The sequence below is a fragment of the Pinus tabuliformis genome, chromosome 1_1 (assembly GCF_031772625.1).
Source record: "Pinus tabuliformis cultivar Carrire ecotype Pingquan chromosome 1_1, CPIR1, whole genome shotgun sequence".
Lineage (NCBI taxonomy): Eukaryota > Viridiplantae > Streptophyta > Pinopsida > Pinales > Pinaceae > Pinus > Pinus tabuliformis.
The window spans coordinates 886,143,148-886,168,299 of NC_142297.1; the positions used below are offsets into that span (position 1 = coordinate 886,143,148).

General features: G+C 35.1%; 1 pseudogene; it reads right to left on the reverse strand.

The window, feature by feature from the left end:
* Window positions 1-19,072: 19,072 nt before the first annotated feature.
* On the reverse strand, window positions 19,073-20,021 carry LOC149217215 (uncharacterized; annotated as a pseudogene).
* Window positions 20,022-25,152: the final 5,131 nt, after the last annotated feature.

Below are 25,152 nucleotides of genomic sequence, written 5' to 3' on the forward strand. Positions count from 1 at the left end.
ATTATTGTTATGTCAACTTTTACTATATTATGACCCCTTATACTCCTATATATAGAAAGGAGGTCTTGTCATTTGTATCATCCAAGAACTGTTCATTTGTGTAATGTAAAGGAGGTTTCCCCTTCAAAGAGCTTGATTCTGAATTTGTTGATCTATCTTTTTTTCTATTTTGTCAGCTAGTTCCATAACAATTGGTATCAGAGCTTTGGATTCTAGGGTTTTGCTACTTCAAACATGTCATCTTGGAATGTTCGTTGTAACTTTTCTCTATTATATTTTAGAAGCTAAAATTAAAACCCATTTGAGCCAAAATATTGGTGAACGTCGGGTACAAATTTCAGATCTTTCCTTGCTATATTTTCGGAGATATGATCCAAGGAATTCATAGAAACTTGAAGTAGTCACAGAAACAAGAACTCAACATCTACGAAATCAATCAATTTTAGAGTATCTCATCAAGTGGAAGAACTATCCCATTGAAGATTCCACATGGCAGGATTAGAATTTTATATAGAAGCATCCATAACTACTCAAGTGTTGAGGACAACATTTTTCTGAAGGATAGGGGCATGTTAGGTCCATATAATATTAGTATATTCCCTTATTATTATTGTTATTATAGCCCCTTATTGTTATTGTTGTGGCCATGTTGTCCCCATATTATTTTTATTGTGCCCCATAGAATCCCACTATTGTTATTCCTGTGCCCTTACATTATTATTGTTATGTTGGTTTTGATTATATTGTGACCCCTTATACTCCTATATATAGAAAGGATGTCTTATCATTTGTATCATCCAAGAATTGTTCATTTGTATAATGTAAAGGAGGTTTCCCCCTCAAAGAGGTTGATTATCAAGCCGTTGCTCTATTCTTTCTTCTACTTTGTGAGTTGGTTGCATAAAAACTCCTCTTCAAAGGCTCCTGGAACTACCTCTCCATTTGTTTTCTCTATTCCCCCCAGGGATGCATCCAATTTATTTTTTATGTGACTTCCAAAGGGAACCCCGACCAAGCAGGTTATGGAGGAGTTCTTCGGGATCATACAAGACAACCAGTTAGCACCTTCATAGGATATTGTGGTATTACCACTAATAACGTGGTTGAGCTAATGACTTTGGAACATGGGTTCATTCGAGCACAAGATCAACATTGGAAATCATTTCATATAGTTGGAGACTCAAAGTTGATTATCCAAATGACCCAAAAGATCATTAATGGTGCTTCCCTTCCTAAAATTGCCTGGAGCTAACTGCTAGAAGCATAATTGGACAGGGTTAAGTAGCTCTTGTCAGGTTTCAAGTATGTTTCTATTAGCCACGTCTTTCATTCAAGAAACAGAGTGGAAAATTTGTTGGAAAACTAGGAATCCACAAGTAACCATAAAGACTTCACCTCTTCCTAGAGCAATTTGAGAAGCAAGGCAAACCTAGATCCTAGAGATCTTCAGACTCTCCAATATCTTGTAGATACAAAACTTCAGATCCCAAATGATGGTGCCTTCATTGTTGGATAAGGGGTGGAGGAGGAGGTGGTAGAGCCAGTCTGGCCTCCATCTGTGCCCCACCCCCATGTTTAATAGATGTGATAGGAAGGTCCAGCATGCGAGGTTGTCACCCATCATGATGGCTATTAAATCCCTTCCTTAGAACTGGTTACACATTGCTTGGTCGTGGTGGGAGATGCTAGTGTTGTGAAGTGTGGTAAGGGTTGTGGAGCTCTTGCATGCCTTGCCAAGCTCTAGGCCTTGGGGGAGAGGCAAAGAAGCCAATAACTCATGTGAATTGTGGGGTCTGTTGGTAGTGTTAGATGATCCTTGGGACCCTAGAACATCTAAGGAGAATGGACCTATTGGAATTCTCGTTGGCCTAGTTTGTTTGCGTGACGTAGTGCAGGGGAGAGCAGAAGAGGCAGGGTTGATAGACCTTGCCTAAGCACTACACGATTATCGTCTTCTGATTCATTAGTAGTGGGGATATTGTGGGGAGACTAAGCAAAGACTTCGGTTTTTAAGGGCCCCTGTGAGGAATTACGATTGGAAAGAGCTCGAATAGCTAGAGGAAATATATAGAGACAAGTGTAGAAGAGGTGTTAAGACGCCGCATTCAACTTCCAAAGCCCTGTGTTGATCTAGGTGGATATTGGCGGCCACTTGCATATTCCAGCTATACCCCCCAGTCAGTTTCATCGGGTTCCTTATTCATTTCAGCATTTACTATTTTTGGCAGTTTTCCAGGTCCTGAACTTCTGGAGCAATTTTGATCACTAAATGGTGTTTTTTTGGGTTCGCGGCAGGCCGATAGCCATAGGAAAGGGCCTATGCTAAAAATTTTAGTACTCAAAGAGACCTTTCCAACAAGGTATTGTACACACCAAAAAGAGATAATATGACCAATTTACGACCCTGGGAAGTTGGCTGCCCAACTAGCCCCAACGAGGCCCACAAAATCTTGGTGTTACATCTCCTAGGGTTAGGGTTTTGGTTGTTTAGGTTTTTCTCATGTTTTCTAATAATAAATAGGCCCTTAAGCCTCATTGTAACAGATTTCAGAAACACATAGCTGCCACATTTCTTCTCAAAAGCTACCATCGTCTGAGCAATCTTATTTGCTTTATGTTTGTAAGAATAGTTAAGTATTTTTCTATTAATGGAATGAAGTGTTTCTCTACTGCATATCTATGTTGATGATTATATATGTAAGTTATTGTGTTCTTGTTTAAGTTTAGATCATGTGATGAGGAATCCTCATCCCTCTTTGCCTGGGTATGGAGAGTTGATTACAGTGATGACTAGTGCAAGATAGCCTCTCAATTCTCTTTGGGGGAAGTGGTAGAAGCTACATTGTTTTTTGTTGTTGTGTGGGATCGAGAGGGTGTTTGTGTCCATTTCCCTTTCAGGTGTTTTGGGTACACCGATATGCCTCACCACTGAGGGAGACCACACCATGGCGGTGGCAATCCACGATAAGCATATTAGTCGAACCAGGACAACGACACCTTGTCGGGTTCGTCGGGAAGCCATGAGATAAAGGAGATGCTTGATGGATCCCTAGGGCATGTGGTTGCTCCATCGACGCTAGATTCTATCGCTGCTAGAATCTGGAACATTCAAGTGAACATGGACAACCTCAACAACTAAAGGTATGATGATCATAACGAGATGGTAGCTTTCGTCAATGACATTCAATTTCGCCAAAGTGAAATCGTGGACCAATTGGATAATCTGCGGTGCCAACAACACGCACCAACAACCACCTTCTCATTAGAAGCAAGGGTGGAGCATATTGATTTTCATATGCACGAATATGCTGGCTATTTTGCAGCTCCATCTATAATCCCCCCAACCGCCCTCCTTAATATGTTGCTTGATATTATGTTTCTCTTTTTATTTACAGTATGTATGTCATGGCTCCTAGGTTGCCGAAAAATAATGCATGAAGTGGGTAGCTCATGTTATCCTCCAGGTCCTAATCTCAAAAAGAATGGTTGGATTGAGAGAAAAGGGCCTGTTGAGATGCATTTTGTACTCTGCACTTTGATATTAATAGAATGATTGAAATTTGACTGACAAAAAAAGCATTAACATCATAAAATACCACATAAATTAAACTAAAAATACATTTATTAGATACATAAATAAATAAATAATATTCAAAAATTTATCAAATAACAAAAGTGGATACTGCTTGTCACAGAAATATATACTTTCCTAAACACTTCCATTGAAAACTTAAAGTACACATTCATAAACATTATTAATCAAAATAATTACTATAGATTTAGATGGGATGATTTTAAACTTCAAATACATTTTGTATTGATTCCTTTTACTTTATGAAAATAAATAATCACTATAAATTTAAATGCGATGAGTTTTTAACATTAAATAAGTTTAAATGTGATGAGTTTTTAACTTTAAATACATTTTGTATGGATGCTTTTTACTTTAGGAAAATTATTTTTGTTTTATTGAAAATGGATTAAATATATACAAATATTTTAATTATTGAGTCGAGAGGTTTATTCTACACCTCAGTATGAGGGGATGTATAAGTTTGTCTGTGAGTCTGTTCCCCTTTAAAAATAAAATTAAAAATTAAAAATTATGTTCTTAATAGAAAATTATTCTCGTCTATAACAAAAGGAATAGAAATAAAAAAATGTATGAGTAAGATGTTTAAATCTTATACTTTTCAAAATTATTTCAACAAGAGATTTAAATAAATTATTGGAAGATCTATATTAACTAATTATGTCAATGTCAACTTTATATATACAAAAAATTGTTAAAATAAAACTTTTTAATGTTGTATATAAACAAATATTCAATGTGAGTTATTAATAAAATATTTTAATAAGAATTAATATTGACATATGATTAAAATATATTAATAATAATAAACCATTTGAATTTGTGTGATAAAGTGTCTCGATGTACATGTGATGTAAAATATTTTAATGTAAATTAAGTATATATTATATATCGTTTATTTTTTTATGTATATATCATGAAAAAATTAAGTTTTTATTGTTAAAACCTTTATTTGGTCCTATATATAATTTTTTTAGCATTCAAAAATACAATTTAAACAATGAAAAATAACACATTATATTTTGCACTCTAAAGAAGTTTGCATGTGAAAAATTTTGATCCCTCTAGGCTCATGTTGGATACGTACAAGTTTCAGATGGATCTATGCTGGTTTTAAATTTAGAAGATATTTTTTTAAACCATTATAAAAATTAATAAGAATTTTTTTTAAATAATAATATTTTTTATTTTTATTTTATTTTCATTAATAAGAAATTTATTAAAATAATAATAACATAAGTTTGTATTTTATTTTTATTATAATTATAATTATATTTTAAATATTAATTTATTTCAAAAATTATGAACTTAAAGTTAAATTTAAATCTTATTAAAAGAAATTTATATTTAATTAAAAATAATTCTTTTACAAAAATATATTTATTATTATTTTAAAATATAATTGGAAAGTACAATTATGTAAATAATTACGATCCAGCATAAAGATATAACTAGGTAAACAATCACAAAGAGAAAAATGCAAGTAATGATATGGCTTTTTTTGTCCCATTTGTAACACTATGTCTCAATATATCGCCATAGAGGATCAATGTTTTAACGTACCACCATAGAGGATCAAATTTGAAGATAAAGGTTAAATTGAAAGGAAATTTGAAGAGAATGGTTAAATTAAAGGGTTAATTTAATTTTAGCCTCAATATTTAGAAATTAGAATTAAAAAGTAAAATTTGACTCTCTCGCTTCCTTTGATAAACTCCAACATCGAATTTACTGCAAATGATGATTTTATCATGCCGACCCTCAACTCAACATCATATTCATTGCAGATGAAGATTTTATCATGTTGATCCTTAACTCAACAACATATTTCACACCTTTCAATTGTCAAGGTTTCTTTGATTGGTTCGTATGATTCTAGTAGCCATCCTGTTAATCCACTCTCCTCCCAACTGCTTTATGGAATTTTCCCTTCCGGAGTAAAGAAACTAAGGCCACAAGCACCAACTTCTTGTACCTTGTTGAGCCAATCAATGAGATGTTGATTGGAGACACTAAGTTTAACATTGTGCTTCCATCTCTTCCTCTTACAACCTATGTGCCTTTCCCATCGTGACAAACTCATCAACCTTTTTTTGCATTTCAACAAAAAAAATGCTACCTCTTTGTATTAATTAAAAAGTAGTACATTGTCATAAGTCTCTTTCTTCTCCATTTACTTGCAAAAAAAAATAACTTGATTCATCTAAGTTATTAATTGTTCAGTAAAGGATTGCTTAGTCACTTTTTGATCTTAATCATCTATGTTACTTGTAACGTTAAAATTACATATTCCACATACTAGTATTAACTGAAAACAAAACAGATTACTATCATCATTTAAAAAAAAAAAAAGTTCAATTGTCCTCTTTATGCCTGTCCTTCTTGGGTGGAAGTCACATCCTGAGTTGATCATCTATTCCTATTCAAATGTTGAGAAAAAAAAATTCCCTATTGGCTTCTTCATCCCTCTCTTTGATAGCATGTCTGCTATCCAATTTTGTTCCCTATATATGTGTTCAAAATGTATTTCTCGGAACATTGTCGTCATCACCTGAATCCTATTCATCCAATTTTTTAGAATGAGTGGATTGAAATTTGTATTGTGCATCACTCATTCTATAATTCCCTTTGCATCCCCGAAGATCTAGATATTGTCTATCCTAAGCCATTTCGCTGCGATTAGAACTCCCCAAAGTGCTAAACATTTTCTCTACTATTTGATCCCTTACCACCTTCCCACCAGAAATGAAAAAACTTATCATAATTAATGTAAATGATCACCTCGTAACCGCAAAGCCTCTCTCTAAATGCACCATCAAAAACGCCAACAGGATATCTGCCCCATATGTCTTTGTTCTTTGTATACCTTAAACCTTTGTATCTATGTTTCGGCCCCATTTCCACATAGGCAGATACTATCTTGTATATATCTATCTGAGGCTTCCCTATATTTTGTTCAAATATTTTCGCATTCCTGCTGCCCCAAATGGTCCAAATAACAAAGAAAGGGAGAACCTTATGTCTTTTCTTGGTAAGAAACCATCTCTTAATAAAATTGGACAAGTTACCATTGCGTTGAATCTACCTAATACCTAAAGGAGGAAGAGTGTCAAACCATACATCTGATGCATAATGGAACTTATATAATAGGTGCTCTAATGTTTCCAAATCGTTCATACAGAGAGCACATATACTAGGTCCAATCATACCTCTTTGTTGTAGGATATTCCAGGTTAATATTTTTTCATTCATCGCCAACCAAAAAAAAAAATCATCTTGAGCGGGATATCCCACTTCCACATGACCTGAATCCACTTATCTATATTTTGTATCAGCAGTTTCCGATATAAGTGCTTATATATCTCTTTTACCATTGGAGCTTCTTTCTTAGTCTTTCCATTCCATATCAGTTTATCGTGTTGTTCCTAAAGTGATACCCATTTCAATTAAAATTTTAGTGTAATGTACCCATTCTTGTGTGAGACCTTCCCAGATGTCTAGTTCATATGTTGAACTCCATCTATAGCCAAACAAAAGCCCTGATTGTATGTTATGTATCTGCTTCATATAAATAATATCCTTATTATGGATGTGTTGTAGTAAAGGAGCCCACAAAGTGAATCATTCCTTCATACCGACCATAGGGTCCAGCCTGATCATAACCTTAGACCCATCTCCAATCTCCCATCTATTAAAACTAAGCATATGTGGAAGTAATTGCATCATACCACACCATATATTAGGTTTGCCTAATGTCTTTCTAGCCTTAGAAGTTACCCAAGACATTAAAAAATTTCCTTGCATATATTTTACCTTCATATAACTAGACCATATGTCGTTGCCTAAAATTTCCTGCCATAAGTTTTTTATGACAAGTGCCTTATTGAAACTGGAGATGTCTAAAATATCCCACCCTCCTTCCTCTATCGGTCTCGCGATCACTGCCCATTTAGTCAAGTGAAATTTATCTTTGGCATGTTTCCTTGCCCATAAGAACCACCCCATGATGGATTCCATTCTCTGAATGATCCTCTTGGGAAAAATGTGCAAATGCATCCAATAGATTGTTATGTTCTAGAGAACCTTGTTTAGCGTTATCATTCTACCTCCCATGGAAAACCATTTTTGTTGCCAACTTTCTAGATTCTTCCTAAATCGGTCTATCATCCATTCCCAATCCTTGATAAAGTATCCTATTGGTTTAATAAAGTATCCAAGATATTTGTATCCTTCTTTGATATGTTGAGCCTTTAACCCATATACTGTTAGATCTATTGTGGCACTTCCAAATCAATCTATGTGTGTAACATAAATGACTTTAAGCCATTCATAAATCAACCATATGTCGAGTCAAAGCTTGAGAATCTTATGTATTATACACCATTCTTGAATCGAATTCATAGCACCAAAAAGTAAGTAATTAAAAAATAACATATGGGTAAATATGTTTGGAGAGATGAATCCCAATAATTTCCTTTTATTCTTTTGCAGCGTGCATCCTCAAGTTTAGATAGTATATAAAAGGAAAAAAAAGTAAAGGTGATAAGGCATACTCTTGCCTAAGACCTTTGTGCGCATGAAAAAAATGAGTTGGCAAGCCATTAATAATAACTACAAAATTGGTAGATTGAAGGCATGCCATGATCCAAATAATAAGTATCCTTAACATACTTGTTTTTATTATAATCATTTTTAAGAAATCCCAATCGATATATTCATAGGCCTTTGACAAATCAACCTTCATTAAACAAACCTTCCTCCTCTTGGACTTTATCAAATGTGTCACTTCTTGGGCAATTCCTACCGCTTCCCAGATTTTTCTATTCTCCAAAAACCCAAATTGTTCCATAAAGATAAACTACAAGAGGAAGGGTTTAATTCTTCCAACTATCAACTTAGAAACCAACTTGTAAATCAAATTGCATAGCGAGATTGGTCTAAAATATGTGAAGGATTTGAGCACTACCTTTCTCTAGATCAAAAGAATAAAAGTGGCATTGACCACCCCCGAGATATAACACAATGCTTTGGTTTCTTCTATGGCTACCAGCAAATGTTGTATCATTAATTCTTTGAAGTGACAAAAATTTCAATCCCCCAACCGTCCACTCCTGGACGTTTTCCTTCTGCACAAAGGCAAACTGCTTCTAAAAGTTCCTCCTCTATGATCGATTGTTCCAAGATCGTGTTATCTTCCTCATTAAACATCTCAAGAACTAAGTTCACAAACTCCATCTGAGCTGAGTAATCATGATCTTGAGCTCAAAACTGTTCACTAATGTGTGTCATCATCGACGACTCAATCAAAATTTGTGTCTCATGGACCATACCACCCAATGTCCTTATATTTATAATGGAATTATATTTTTTCCTAATATTGTATTATTAGTGGAAAAAATATTAAATTCTTATCTCCCGCTTCCAACCAAATGGCTCTACTTTTCATCCAGATTTCTTCCTCCTGTGAGTGCAAAATTATATTCTTTGTACTATGAGGAATTTTTTTGGGATGGACTTAAATCTTCTATTTAAAATTTTGTGGTGGAATGTTTGGTTTTCCAACAAAATTAAGTTGAAACAATTAAGACCCCAGGTATGTTGAAACCTTTATCCATTCCAAGTCAACATTGGGAGGAGGTTTCAATGGATTTTATCACAGGTCTACCCAAGTCTGAAGGAAAGAGTGTCATGATGGTGGTAGTTGATAGAATTACTAAGTATGCACACTTTTGTGAATTATCTCATGCATTTAAAGCCAGTACAGTCGATATTGAATTTACGGAAACAATACAAAAGCTACATGGAGACCCAAAGATTATTGTAAGTGACAAAGACCCCATTTTTGCTGGAAATTTTTGGACGGGATTATTTTCTTGTTTGGGTACTTAGTTAGCTCATGGCTCATCTTATCATCCTCAATCTGATGGGAAAACTGAGATAGTGAAAAAAAATTGGAAGGATATCTTCATTGCTTTGTAACTAATAAACATACCCAATGGGTCAAGTGGTTGCCTCTAGTTGAATGGTGGTATAACACTTCCTTCCATACTACAGAAAAAATGACCCCATTTATGGCACTTTATGGATATCATCCACCATCCATCACATCTTATTTAAGAGAAAATTCTAAGGTTCAAGGAGTGGAAAATCACATCAAGCATCAACAACAAGTTCTTCAACTCCTAAAGGATAACCTCACTTTGGTGCAGAATAGAATAAAATAACAGGCAGATCAACATCACAACGAAATATGTTTTGGTGTAGGCAACTAGGTATTTCTATGACTATAAACATATATTAAACAAATGTCCCTCAAGCAAGCTAAAAAGGATAATAAATTATCACCAAAGTATTATGGTCCATACAAGGTGTTGCAAAATATTGGTACTATGGCATACAAATTTGAGCTTCCTGCATCTTCCTGAGTGCACTCTGTTTTCCACGTTTCATTCTTAAAGAAGGCTAGAGGTCACAAGCTCCTAGTTCAAACAATATTGCCAAAACTTGATGAGGAAGGAAAAATCATTTTGGAACCTAAAGCAATCACAGAAATAAGAACTCAGTAGCTATGAAATCGATCAATTTCAGAGTATCTCATCAAGTGGAAGAATTTACCTGCTGAACATTCCACATGGGAGGATGAGAATTTTATATAGAAGCATCCAAAACTACTCAAATGTTGAGGAAAACACTTTTTTGAAGGAGAGGGGCATGTTAGGTCCCTATAATACTTGTGTATTCCCCCATTATTATTTTCATTGTAACCCTTATTGTTATTGCAGTACCCATGTTGTCCTCATATCGTTATTATTGTGCCCCATAGAAGCCCACTATTGTTATTGTTGTGCCCTTACATTATTATTGTCATGTCGACTCTGATTATATTTTGACCCCTTATACTCCTATATATAGAAAGGAGGTTTTGTCATTTGAATCATCCAATAATTGTTCATTTGTGTAATGTAAAGGAGGTTGCTTCCTTGAAGAGGTTGATTTTGAAGTCATTGATCTAATTTTCTATCTATTTGTGACCTGGTTGCATAAAACATACGACGTGGAATTGTAAAAAGCATATATGTGATCTATTAAAATGGAAGCTAAAATAATTAGTGAACATAGAAAAATATGAATTTTCATTGAATTTTAATGATGATGAGTTCAATGAAGAAATTGAACCTCTCAAACTCTTTTACAATAGCTACAGTTCAGTGAAAAGTTTCAACATTGATGGTTGTCCAATTAGTTTGGAAGTTGTGGATCTAGGGAAGGATCTCTCATTATTTGTTGAAGACATGTTAGTGGTCTTCTAGTGAGGTTATGCTACAACTTGTGAATGTTTTTCAATAATTGAATACAAGATAACTGGGGTTTAGGAGTGCAAGAGTGGAACTCGGGAATCCAACTTGTCGACTACAAAGTTATGACGGTTATGAGACAACTTGATGGAGTTCATGTTGATATGAAAACTATTTAAACCATTTAATGAATGATTGTGTGTTTTGGTGTTTATGGGTGGTTTCAATAAAAATTTTGTAATATAAGCATCAAGGAGGGAGTTAGAGTTAATGCTTACATTCTATATGAAAATTTGGTTTGTGAATTGTTGGAGATGGATGAGATATTATCTCAACCTCTCCTCCTGAATTAGGAATAAGTTAGATCTGAGAAATGTTAGGATATTCCGACACATAGGAGATAGTTAAGTATAACTTGGTCTAGTATAGAGTTAGGTAAAGTGTGTTTCTTTACTATGTACATTTTGTAACTTACAATCCGACGATCAAGATATGTAGTGATCCAATGGTTCATTCTCTCCTCGGTATTACTGATACTTGATCCGTGGCTTAACATCGGATTGGTCCATGATCTCTATTTAAAAAGCATGGAGGGTCATTTGTAGTGTAACCGTCCATCAGAGAAGCTTATGTAAATTTTCATTCTTTTATTAATAAATTGCCTAAAGTGGCCGGGTTGGCTCAGGTCGTGGACTGTTTCCCTCTTTGACGATTTTAACCACGTCAAAAATACTAGTGTATTGATCTATGATCTGTTTGTGAGCGGAGCCCTTTGGTGTTCTGTCTGAGGAACTTACCCTATAAATTCCTACATTGTATCAAAGCTATTTGAGGGCCGCGTTCATTGGTGATCCAAATCTGAAGCCGGTAGAACTGCATCCGACTGTCGTTTCCTAGATCTACTATTTCTGACTACTTTCGGGCCGAGAGGACTGCTCTATTGTGTTGGGAGCATTTTCTCCAGTGAGGAACCCCTTTTGTTTCACACGAAAAGGTTTCTGATAGCCCTAGCTATGCCATTTTTAAGATCTTGAGGTATACAGTGTTTATTTGCAGTTTACAGTTATTTTCTCTCTGTTTATTTTGGTTTCGGTTTATTTAGCTTTTTTTTTATTACCGGATCTATACCTTTCATTTCTGCGTATGCCCTTTGCCCTGCGACTCTATGCGATCTAGGAAAATCAAAAACAGAAAGGAAGGATTTTTCTCATGCGTATGCTCTTTTTCGCTGCGCCTTAGTGTGATCTCGGAAAATTAGAAACATTGAGGAAAATATTTAGTTTCCGTCTAAAGCTAACTTCGAGCCATAAGGTTCGTTTATTTTTGTATGTCCCTGTTGGGTTTTGTGTTTTTTGTTTTGTAGAGAAAAAGAGCTTTCTCAAAGTAAGCACGCAGCCCAAAGCTTCAGTGACCTAAAAAAAAAAAAAAAACAAAACAAAAAACAAAAAAACAAACAAAAAAAAAAACAAAAAAAAACCCCTTCCTCTTTTCCAAAAATTACTAAATTTTTAGTTTAGCTCACTTGGTCCAAAGCTACTTTATGGGAGTAGAGGTCTTGAGTTCAAGTCTTCTTTTTTTTGAGCTAATTAGATTAGGTTTGGAAAGGGGGCGGATTTTTTTTTAACCTTATCATTCATTTCTGCACATTCCCGCACTTCGTCGGCATCTTCATCAAATTTTCTTCAAAAAGCCATAACTTCTTCATCCGTAAGCCGTTTTTAGAGCCGTTTTTTTTAACCAGGTTAATTTTTCGAGATATTTCCATTAGAACACTTAGTTTCAGCATCTATAGCTTCACTTTCTGTTAAAATGGAAAGTCCATGCCAAGTTATTCTTGACAGCACCAACTACTTCCAATGGTGGTCCTACATTGTGGATTTACCTAGAACTAAAGGTCTCTACAGAATAGCCTCAGGCCAAGAAACCAAACCAAAAGATGAAGATAAGGCAGCTAAATGGGAAAATAGGCAATATCAAGCACGAGGGTTGATAGGGATGTCTATTTCTCCAGATCTTAGATTCCATATTGCAGAACTTGATACTCCTGAGGAAGCAATGAAACAGATCACTAAAGTTTTTGGAATTAAAAATGAACTTAAAGCCCATCAACTCAAAAATGAGTTGCTTACATTGGACCCCAATAATTTTTCTTACATTGAATATTTTTTGTCCAAGTTCGAGACCCTTAGACTTCTCTTGGAAGGTGTTAAGGTTAAGAAAGAAGATAGTAACCTTATCTATTCCATTCTTACTAAGTTGGGACCAGCCTATTCTGTGTTTGTTTCCACCTTCCATTCTACAAGAGAAGCCTTCATTTCTCAAGGACAAGCCTACAAGTCCCCTTCCTTTGATTCCTTTTGTGATTCTTTAATAAGAGAACAAGAAAAACTCTTACACCTTGGTCTTCTTCATCTTGGAAACTCTTCTAAGAAAGCGTTAGCCGCCCAGCAGCAACCAAATTCAAAGAATCCTAAGAAGTTGTATCCTAAAAGGAATGGTCCTAAACCAAACAAGGGTCCTAAGCAATTTCAGCCTCAAAATGAAAAATCATTTCAACAAAATGATAAGACAAATAAAAACAAAGGGAAGAAGACTGATAGACATTGCAACTTTTATAATTGAGATGGCCACTTAGAATCCAAATGCTTTAAGAAGATGGAAGCCTTGGAAGTAGCAATGAAGAAGCATAACATCCATTTGGAGCAGTCTTCAACTTCGACTTCATCTTAAGGAATAACACTTTCTGCATGTGGTTGTCAAGCATCTCGGTCTGGCTATGCACTAAATGTATCTTCTTCTTCTCATTCTCATGAGTGGCTCATTGATTCTGGACCTTCTTATCACATTGCCAAAAACAAAGCCATGTTTTCTTCTTTAAATGATTGTAACACCAAAAATATATATGTTGGTGATGATAGATCTCTTAATGTTGTATGGACTGGAACTGTTCATATAGACAATGGTCAATTTAATGATGTATTATTAGTTCCAACCTTATCCTACAACCTTCTATCTGTATATCAGATAACTCATTCAGGTGAAGGTAAAATCGTTGAATTTTCAGCTCACGATGTTGTAATTAAGGACCTAAGAGATCCTAGACAGATTTTAGCTACTGGCATTGTTGATGATTCTACAAGGTTGTATAAGTTTCACAACTTTGGGTCATCAAATCTTCCCTCGATATTTGTAGCTCATAACGATGAAGTGAGCAAACTTTGGCATGAGCGATTTGGTCACTTAAACTATTGCTCCCTTCAGAATCTATGTAAAGAAAATATGGTGACAGGTCTTCCAATGGTATTTTGCAGAGATGGTGTTTGTTCTGGATGTGTACTCGGAAAATATCATCGGGATAGTTTTGAAAAACGTGCCTCTTTGCACGCCTCAACCCCTTTACAGCTTATGCATAGTGATTTATGTGGTCCACTTCCAGTTGTTTCATTCTTTGGCTACAAGTATTTCTTAACTTTCATTGATGATTTCTCTAGGTGCACTTGGGTATACTTCTTAAAACTCAAGAGTGAAGTATTTAACATATTCTTGACCTTTAAGGCCTTTGTTGAAAAACAATCTAGACATTAAATTCTTAAGCTAAGATCTGATAATGGCGGAGAATATGTTAACAACAAATTCATCAACTTTTGCACTGAGAATGGAATTCAAATGTAACATACTATTCCATATACTCCACAACAAAATGGTGTAGCTGAAAGGAAGAATCGCACCTTAAAGGAAATGGCTAATTGTATGCTTCAATCTAAAGGACTTGGTCTTAATTTTTGGTAGAAGTAATTAACTGTGCAAATTACATAATAAATCGCACTCCTACTAAGGTTTTAAAGAATATCACTGCAGAAGAAGCATGGAGCTCAATTAAACTAGATGTAAGTCACTTTCGTGTTTTTGGAAGTGCGGCATGGGCCCATATTCCAGTTGAGAAACATAAAGCTTTAGAACCTAAGAGTGAAAAATGTATTTTTGTTAGATATTCTGAAGATGTCAAAGGATATAGACTTATTCCACTTAAGTCCAAAAATGTTATCATTAGAAGAGATGTAAAGTTTGCTGAAAATATATCAGCCTATGAGCCTAGTTTGGCGGATGTGCCACCTCTCCCTATCTCTTCTACTTTTGAAAATATTTCTTCTTCAGATGATGAAAGTGAGGATGAAAATCCTCCCCCACCTTCTCAGGATCCTCCTTCAGCTCCTCAGCTTCCAAAATGGGTTTGTGCTACTCGGGATGCAGCAGGTGATCTTGCTGGTGATCCTACAGATCAGCGACGTACACGTTATCAGTTCGATAGAGCCTCTTCTTTACTAGCTCAAGCTTCAACAAATTATGATCCTGACACCTTTTCAGGAGCTTCAGGCCATCCAGATTGGGACGCAGCTATGAATGAAGAATATCGTTCATTATTGGCAAATGATACATGGGATCTTGTTCCTCTACCAAAGGAACAAAAACTTGTTAGATGCAAATGGGTTTACAGAACCAAGTATGGACCAGATGGAAACGTTGATAAACATAAAGCTCGTCTTGTTGCTAAGGGTTTTTCACAAGTTCAAGGCATTGACTATACCGAAACCTTCTCCCCTGTTGCCAAAATGAACTCTGTCCGCCTTGTTCTTTCCCTTGCTGCCTCTTTCAAATGGGAAGTCCATCAGATGGATGTTAAATCTGCCTTCTTGCATGGGGACTTGCATGAAGAAATCTATATGGAACAACCTATTGGCTTTATACAAACAGACTCCAGCCTTGTATGTCAGCTTAAGAAATCCCTTTATGGTCTCAAGCAAGCTCCTCGGGCTTGCTATGCCAAAATGGATAGCTTTCTTTTAGAATCTGGCTTTTATAGGTGTCATTCTGACAATACTGTCTACACCAAGAAAGTGGGCAAGTCTCTTATCATTCTTGTTCTTTATGTTGATGATCTTATCCTCACTGGTAGTGATCCAAACCTTATAAACCATGTGAAGTCCAGCCTTAAAAAGAATTTTGAAATGACAGACTTAGGACACTTGCATTATTTTCTTGGTCTTCAAGTCTTGCAATCCAAGGAAGGTATTTCCCTTTCCCAGTCCAAGTATGCCTGTGATCTTCTACGCCATTTTCACATGGAAGACTGTAAGCCAGCCCCTTCTCCCTTTCAGTCTGGAGTCAAACTTTCAGTCACTTGCACTTCCCCTGAAGTTGATGTTACCTTATACCGTCAACTTGTAGGAAAACTTTTGTATCTAACCCATACTCGTCCTGACCTTTCGTTTGCCATTGGCCTTGTTGCTCGGTTTATGCAAAACCCACATGAAAGTCATTGGAAAGCAGCTAAAGGAATACTTTGTTATGTTCGAGGTATAGTTCAGTTTGGGATTCATTACAGTGCCAAAGCATCTCCTCTATTGGTTGGTTTCACTGATTCCGATTGGGCTAGTGAGCCTGATGATCGGAAGTCTACTGTAGGTTATGTGTTCACTCTTGGTTCAGGACCTATTACATGGGCTTGCAAGAAACAAGGTGCCATTTCTCTTTCTTCAGCAGAAGTAGAGTATCATGGTGCCGTAGAAGCTAGTAAGGAAGCCTTGTGGCTTCGTCAGATCCTGTCAGAGTTTGGCTTTCAGCAGCAACATCCGACTACACTGTGGTGTGATAATCAAAGTGCCATTCAACTATGCAAAGATCCAGTCCAACATCAGCGTAGCAAACACATTGAACTGCACATGCACTTCATCCGAAAGCTCATTCATGACCATGTTCTTGAAGTGCAATATTGTTCAACAGATGATCAAGTTGCAGACATCTTTACAAAGCCTCTCACAGAGGCAAAGTTTACTAAACTTCGATTTATGGTTGGAGTTTAGGAAGTTGTCACTAAGGGGGGTAGGTTCTAATGCCTCCTTCCTTCTCCTATTGTGTCATATTTGTACATCCTTCAATCCTATCCCAAGTTGTTCTTAAGGGGGGATGTTAGGATATTCCGACACATAGGAAATAGTTAAGTATAACTTGGTCTAGTGTAGAGTTAGGTAAAGTGTGTTTCTTTACTATGTACATTTTGTAACTTACAATCTGATGGTCACGATATGTAGTGATCTGACGGTTCATTCTCTCCTTGGTATTACCGACACTTGATCCGTGGCTTAACACCTGATTGGTCCATGATCTCTATTTAAAGAGCAAGGAGGGTCATTTGTAGTGTAACCATCCATGAGAGAAGCTTATGTAAATTTTCATTTTTTTATTAATAAATTGCTTGAAGTGGCTGCGTTGGCTCAGGCCGTGGACTGTTTCCCTCTTTGAGGGTTTTAACCACGTCAAAAATGTTGGTGTATTGATCTGTGATCTGTTTGTGAGAGGTTCCCTTTGATGTTCTGTCTGAGGAACTTACCCTATAAATTCCTACAAGAAACTCTATATTATAGAGAAATAGTTGAATGTAATGTGTATGTGCATGTGTGTCGATGAATACATAGCTATGTGTGAAATATAATGTGTGATTTTAGTCATTCATGTATCAAAGACAAGGCAACATAGTTTTTAGTGTTATATAGTATTTAGCCTAGCCACTTTATACAATCATGCTTAAATTTCTTCGCAATATATATGTTTATGTACTTTTTCTATTTTATATATGTTCATGTATTATATTTAATTTGAGAATGTGTACTTAAAAGTAACTCTATGAATTCAAATGGTGTGAATATGAATATTGTAAGTAATTTTATCATATGTGATTGTAATTCAAAGTTGTAATTTAAGGAAAAAGTGGTAATTAGGTGAAACCATTATATCATAATTTTAAACCAGTCATACATGGTAGTTTACTCCCTCAATTTGGAAATAAATATAATAAGTAGTTAAACTTAATATAACTAACTACACTTTATCAAAACATAATTATTTACTCATAATTAAAGTAAAAGGAAATTTAAATATTATGAAAAGAAATTTCATGTAAATATAATCATTGTAAATTAGATATGAGCATCATTCTAATAATTGAATTTATTCATACTATCTCATATATATTAATTGTGTATATTATGCAATTAAAAAAAACTGATATGTACACACATTTACATTAATGTTTAAAAAAATTTACAAAAACATTAAAAAAAACCAATTAAAAAACTTTTATTAATTATATTTTTTTTACTTTATTTTTTTTAAATAATTAATATTTTTTTTTCAATCATACTTTTATTTACTTTGTTATTTTTTTTCACTTTTTATCATATTGATCATTCATTTGCGGCTATTAATATCAACATATATTATTATAATATTTAATTAATATAATATTATATATTACTACTATATTAAACTATATAATTAATACTTATTAGTTAACTATATAATATAATATATTTAATTATTACAGTAATATTTTCATATATGTGAGAGAGATTATAACAATTATAATATATTTAAATATATTTTCATAACTATTTTTATTGTAGATGGATGCTTTAACTTACCTACAATATAGTTAATATATATTTTTATTAATTAAAATAATATATATTTATAATTAATATTATGAGATATATATTAGGAAATCTCATCAGGTTAGTCTTGTATTCAATTGACATAGGACTTTGTATAGCTATGCTTTTATTGCAGCATGCACCGATAATTAAGGGATTTGAACACTAAACACCTTCTCACACATAATATTTTTTTTACAAGACCATCACCAATTAAACTACAACTAAGGTTTAAGTTACATATAATAATATTAAATCATACTTTATTTACATTATTTGATATATAATATTACTAAATCTAATTATACTTTATTTACATTATTTTATATCTAATATTACTAAATCTTATCTCTTTATATATAGGCATATTCTAAAAAAAAATGACTTTTCGGTCAGAATTAGGCCAAACAACAAGACTGTGTTCAAAGGAATTATGCCAAAAAAATTACTTGCGTGTATTTTTTTCTTATGGAAACCTGTTACACCAATACTGAGATACTCGACTTCTATCCACAAATACGTTGACTCATATAAATTGCATAGAGTGTGACAAAACATATTAAATTTAAAATTTAATTCTTTGGAAAACTGGAAAATTTTACACTTCTGCTGAAATAAAAACAATTTAACTCCAAATAAATTATGATATAACCTAAAGAAAGGCATGTCTAATACGAACTTTTCTTGTCATTGAACTTTTATGTTATTCTAATGTCAATGCGGTTCATTCTTCTTTCTTCTTGTGTGCCTAGTAGAAACTCCTCCAAGTAATCAACATCCAGAACCTCCAACTACAATACAGACGACATTTCTTGAGACTACAGCTTCTCTATAGGTAATAATTCACTACATTTGTTGACATTTTGGATTTTATTAGTCTCGGTAGCAACATGAGTAGAAGTTGGCGCCAACCCCCTTCTTTCTCTTCGTGAATTGAGCCTCTTGACGACATACCTTTCAAGCACCAAGGTGGGAGTACTGGAATGATATTCGTCGAGTTTCTAGATCCGACTATGGCAGTCAGGAAGCTGACTACTAGATGTGGTTGAGGAGATTCCAAAGGAGCCGTGGAAAAGTTGGGGTTGGAAGTAAGTGGATTAGCTACACCAGCGTAGGCCTAACAATGTTTGAAGGACCTGCAAAAAATTTCAAGGGGGAGGTTGAGAATGGTGTTGGAGCCTCTCATGGCAAAGGAAGATTGATCGTAAGCCATGGCCACCTCCTCTCTCATTTCAAACATTCCCAACCATACACAGACTCCATGCCTCATCGAATCCCTTGTCTTTTCCATGTATTTTCTCCACAAACACTTCCTCACTCCTCTATAATGCATTTCACTCCCTTTCGAGACCGAGTACTATAAATCCGAAGCCATGGGCACACTTGAATTTCCACTGCAGCTTAGGCATGAGCTTGAGTGCTGACTCCAATGTTTCAATTACATTTCAAACATTTCTCCTTAGGGATACGAGCAACATCTTCTCGCTTGATAAAATGGAAATAGAGCGGAACTACCTAATTTGAATTCAAAATTTTGGGCAGCACTTACTAATTTGAAATGTTGGACAGGGATTCGAGCATTGAATGAATGTACATGGATGTATTGAATACCTGGAGTCGAGCCATGAATGCTGCCAGAGAAACCATGTCGGAGTCAATTTGTGACCGCTACCAGAGAAACCATGATGATGCATGGACATGTATGTTGATCCGTTCATGCAATAAGCCAATCATTGGCTTAGTGACTTGTTTTTAAGAGTTGCCCATATAGTCGTAGCTGTCGAGTTCTTGCTTCTATGATTGCTTAAGGTTTCTGTGACTTCCTTGGATCATATCTCCAAAAATATAGAAAGGAAAGATCTGAAATTTGTACCTGAGGTTCACCAATATTTTGTCTCAATTGGGTTTTAATTTTAGCTTATGAAATATTCTAGAAAAAAAGTTATAGTGAACATTCCAAGATGACGTGTTCAAAGTAGCAAAACCATAGAATCCAAAGCTCTCATACCAATTTTTATGGAACTAGCTCACAAAGTAGAAGAAAAGATAGATCAACGAATTCAAAATTAGGCTCTACGAGGGGGAAGCCTCCTTTACATTACATAAATGAACAGTTCTTGGATGATACAAATGAAAATACCTCCTTTCTATATATAGGAGTATAAGGGGTCATAATATAGTCAATGTTGACATCACAATAATAATGGAAGGGCACAACAATAATAGTAGTGGGCCTTTATGGGGCATAATAATAAAAATATGGAGACAACATGTACACACAAATAACAATAAGGGGCTACAATGACAATAATAATAAGGGAATACACTAGTATTATAGGGACCTAACAGTTTTCGTCAGGAATATCAGATCCTGGGTAAGGTTGAGGGAGGAGAGGATGTGAGCTTCTATTATATTAACCTTCCAATATTCAGGATCCCATTTTTATGAGAGGATGGTTTCCTAAATGTTTTCTTTGACCTGTGTCCATATTAGAGAGCTAGAGGGGACCTTGTTGTGAAAGATGACTTGGTTAATGTGCACATATAACAAAGTTACTCATATACAAAATATATGTGCATATCCAAAAGACGGATATATACAAAAGTTACACATATATGGAATATGTGTGCATACACGGAAGTTGTGCATATATAGAAGATGTGCGCATATACGAAAGTTGTGTATATATGGAGGTTATCGTATATTCGTATTACAGAAGTTGCGGACTATTTTTATGTATGCACAACTTCTGTATATGTGCATATACAGAAGTTGCACATATATGGATGTTATGCACATATATGGAAGTTATGTTCATATACAGAAGTTTCATATATATGGAAGATATATAGAGAAGTTGCGCATATACAGAAGATATGTGCATATAAAAAAATTGTGCAGAACTTCAACCCCTATATAGGCACAACTTTTGTATATGCACATCTTCTGTATATGTGCATATCTTGCATATATGCATAAATATATATTCATATATACAGAAGTTTCACATATACAAAAATTGCACATATACGCAAATTGTACATATATGGAGGTTGCATATATACAGTGACTGAAGTTATGCCTAAATTATCTATATACGCATCTTCCATATATGCGCAAATTTGTATGTGTGCATAAACAAAATTTAAACATATACATAGTTCTGCACAACTTCAACCTACGTACATACATAGCCTTCGTATATGCACAATTTCCATATATGCACAACTTTCATATATACATATATGAATGTTTTTCATATACAAAAGACATGTGATGCAAAAGATGTGCATATCTTTCATATATGTGTAACTTTTGTATATGCACACATTTTTCATATATATGTTTATTTCATATATGTGAATTTCTTTTGTATATGTCCATATTTGGAAGTTGTGCATATACAATAGATGTGCATATATAGTAGATGTGCATATATGAATGATATGTGTATATATAGATGTTATGCATAAACAAAAGATATGCACATATAGGGAAGTTGTGCATATACGAAGATTGTCATATATGCATGTTACAGAAGTTGTGCACTTCTGTATATGCCCAATGTATGTGTATGCACATATACAAAAGTTGCGCATTTATGGAAGATATGTGCATATACAGAAGTTGGACATATATAGAAGATATGCACATATACATAATATATTCACATATATAGAATTTGTGCATACACGGAAGATATGCATATCTTCTGTATATGCCCAATTCCCATATGTGTGCATATTTTCTGTATATGCACAATTTCCATCTTTCAGACTTGCAAAAGGTGTAAAATGAGTATTATAAAAATAGGATTTGTAAATTCTAGAAGACTTGAAGTCTTGGATCTGAAAACCTAGGGCTTGCAGATAAAACCTTAGGTCTAATGTTTCTATTGAAGAAGAAACCATAGTTCATGCAAGGAAGGAATGGCATCATGTTGATGATGAGGACGAGGAGGAGAACCATATATGCACATATGCAGAATTTGTGCATATTGTTATAGACATTTTTGGGCACTGCAATCCCAATCATAAATGTCCATAAGCCAAGGGCTCTTAAGTCCCTAAAAGTATTGTTCCAATCTCTAAAAGAACAAGGTCAACTAATTACATCTTCTCCCAGAAGTTCTCCATGAAAAACTACTCAGAACTGGTCAAAACTAGACCATCTCACCTACTCCATGGTCAAAGTGCGCTACATCCCACCTAAATACACATGGGAGGTGCGATGCATCTTGAAAAGCCCTTTTATGGGGTGCGATGGGTGAGAGTGGACAAATGGCAAGGTTAATCTGCAAGGTGGAGGATCATGGAATCTTCCAGAAACTTCTCCTTTGACACTTGCCTCTCTGCATTCGCCCAGGGATGAGTAAGAGATCATCAATATCCAAGTGGAATCAAGAACTATCAGAGAGAGGACACTAATCAAATCTCAAAAGCTAACTCACCCCCCTTGCAAACATCTATATATGGATCCCTCATCCCAGAGATCCAGAGGCTGGAATTTTGTATCTTGTAAGGAAGTGCTGCTAGTTTCTTGGTGCAACATCACAGTGTTGGGTGATCTAAGCTTTTCATGAGGTGAAGAAGGGATTTCTTGCTGAGAGGATGGTGCTGGGTCAGAACAATTGGTTGTAATCCTCTTTGCTATTCTTGATTATTAATAAAGCTATTCAAGTTTTCCTCCACATTCTTGTATGATTGATGATATATGCATTTGTGTGGTCAATATATATCTGGTCCTATATTGTTTATGATAGTAGATCTATGTTCTTGGATAGTGTCATGTTGCTTTGATTCTACAGGTGCTCTTTGAAGTTGGGTAGACGAGGAAGCAAGTGGCAAATATCTATCAGAAGGGAGAGGAATCAAGCAAGGAACCAAGCACAAAACAGAGGTTGGTATCCTTTATTCCCCTCTTATCTACTTCTCATAAAGGAAAACGAAAGTGGTTTTAGTTTTTTTTTTCTAAGGTAGCTACCAGCATTAGTGGGACTAGCAGCTCTGCATAGACACTAGATTTCCCGATAACAAAATGGCGACTCCACTGTGGAGAGAATAGATTGTTTGTTTGTCTATATTTGTTTTCTTTATAAACTTACAGACAGAGCCTGAAGTCAAGCCAGCTAGCCTTCAAACTGAATTTGCTATGCAAGTGCAAAGTAGATCAACGCTGCTTCAGTCTATCTCCAGGTTTTTTTTATGAACTGAACAATTGATTTACATGCTCTCTAATTTCCCTTGTGGTGGCTCTAGTAACCTCCTTAGATCTACCCCTGTGATTGATTTACTGATTACCACTTGCTCGGCCTAAATCCCTGAACTGAGCTACAAACTGTGACCCGGAACCCAGTTGAAGTCTCGTCCTTGGGTCATCGCACTGTCTCTTCTCTAGAATCTGGATGCATTACACTTCTCGAGTGTAGTAGGTGCACTGCATCTCACTTTCCCTGTGTTACAGGTGCGCTGATCAGATAAGACCTCTTCTGCTCTCAGATTTTGGTTTCTGTGTTCACTCTTTTCAGCTCTATTCAAGAGTTTTTATGTATGCAGTCAGTATACCTCTATGGAAACCCCCTTCCTTGCCATTATTCCACCTTCATTGTGCAAAGAACTGTAAATGTTTTTATGTTTTTTGAGCCATTTTCAGTTCTCCTTTACAAAAAAGTAACGTAATTGAACTGTCGTTTCTTGATTTGAAGTGTCACAAGTGTCGTTTTCAGTCATAGAAGAGAATCCGATTGTTCTTGATAGTCGATTACACTTTTACTCTTGTATTTGATTTGAATTAGTAGTTTTTCAAGTGTCGAAAGAAAGTTTTCAATTCCAAATTGCAAAGTGTCGTCATTGTCTTCATTTTGTCTTGAAAAGAAACTTGTTAGTAATATCGCTTTGAAAAATAGTTTAGATTTGCGCTTAGCTTTCTTTTTATCATTCACACATTAAGAATGCTAAAAAAAATACATGCATGTGCATTTTCATTTAGACTGTTTGTTGGTTTGATTTAGGACAGTGCATATAGTGTGTGCTCTCTGCTCTATGTTGAAAGAATATCGTTTCTCTTTCCTTAGTAGCTAGGATTTTCATTGCAAAAAGAAGATTAAACGATTGTTTATCATCTTAGATTGCATTTTAGGAATTGTATGTCTACATCACGCGGTGAACCTGAAAGGAAAATTTCTTAAGCAAGATCAACTGTAAAATAAATTTAATGAATCTAAAAACACTTTGGAACCTAATGCACAACATTTAGAAGTCTAGGCTAGAGACATATTCTGGCGTCGTAAAGCCTGGTAACTGTTGTTTTCATTGTTGGTTGGGTGATTCCTCCACTTTGAGATGACAAGTGCCAGTACCGACTTGTGCTCCCACGTACCGTCGAGTATATATTGGGAGACCACAATAGGTTATATCCTTTATCCATAGGAAGCTGTGTCTGCCGCCCTATCGATCGCAATGCACTGAACACATCATTCAGGAATATTGACTGTCGTACCGTAAAAAGTATTATGCAATTTTGTGATTGGTTTGGTAATCTCTCTGTCTAGATTTCCAGAGTAGTCTCTTTCGTTCCTTTTCAGACTCCTTAAAGGAAAAGGTCCATCTGAGCACTTGTCACTTCAGGCTCATTAAAAAATAAAAGGCGACTAGAGTCATCTTTTGTTTTTTCTTGACTCTTAAAAATTGAAAAAACAAGTTGTGTCAAAGAGTCTAAAATTCTTTAATTCGGAATCATTTTCCCCTTTATTTTGAGTTGATCGAGTAATCCGCAATC